Below are 612 nucleotides of genomic sequence, written 5' to 3'. Positions count from 1 at the left end.
CTGCCTTCCCCTCCGTCCCCTTCCTCGTAGCCTGGGGAGCGGTGCCCAGCAGACGCCCGCCTGCGTGCTCGGCAGCCCTGGGGGAAAAGCGGGCGGCGCTTTGACTGACCAGGTTGTGAATGACGTTGGTGAGCGTCCAGACCACGGGGACGCTGAAGAAGGGGATGCTGAGGAGCACGACGTGGAGGACTCCCACCGAGATGCCGTAGGCCAGCCAGATCCCCCGGCTGTTCATCACCCGCGTGTTGGGGTTCACCTCGCTGTGCGCCACGCCGACGTTCATCCTGCAGCAGGCAAACGCAGGCTTCCAGAGCTCTCCTCCCGGATCTCTGCGATTCCTAACCCAGTCAGGGGTCCTGGTGTAGCCCCGGACCCCCGGCCTTCCCGCGGCTCTGACGCCAGCTCCCCAGTCACTGACTGCATCTCGGCCTTAGGGACAGGGACGCAAAGGCGAGGAGAAGGGAAGGGAGCTCGCCCCCGGCCAGCCGGCAACGGGGCAACCCTCTCCCCGGCCCTAAGGGACGCGTGGGGCCGGGAAACTGGCACAGAGCCCCCCGCTGCGAGGGGCACTGACCTCCCCGGGCCGCGTACGCCTGCTCCGCTCCCGGCCCG

Source organism: Egretta garzetta, unplaced genomic scaffold (assembly GCF_000687185.1).
Source record: "Egretta garzetta isolate BGI_Z169 unplaced genomic scaffold, ASM68718v1 scaffold926, whole genome shotgun sequence".
Taxonomy (NCBI): Eukaryota; Metazoa; Chordata; class Aves; order Pelecaniformes; family Ardeidae; genus Egretta; species Egretta garzetta.
The sequence above is the reverse complement of the archived record's forward strand: the minus strand, read 5'-3'. Positions refer to the sequence as shown.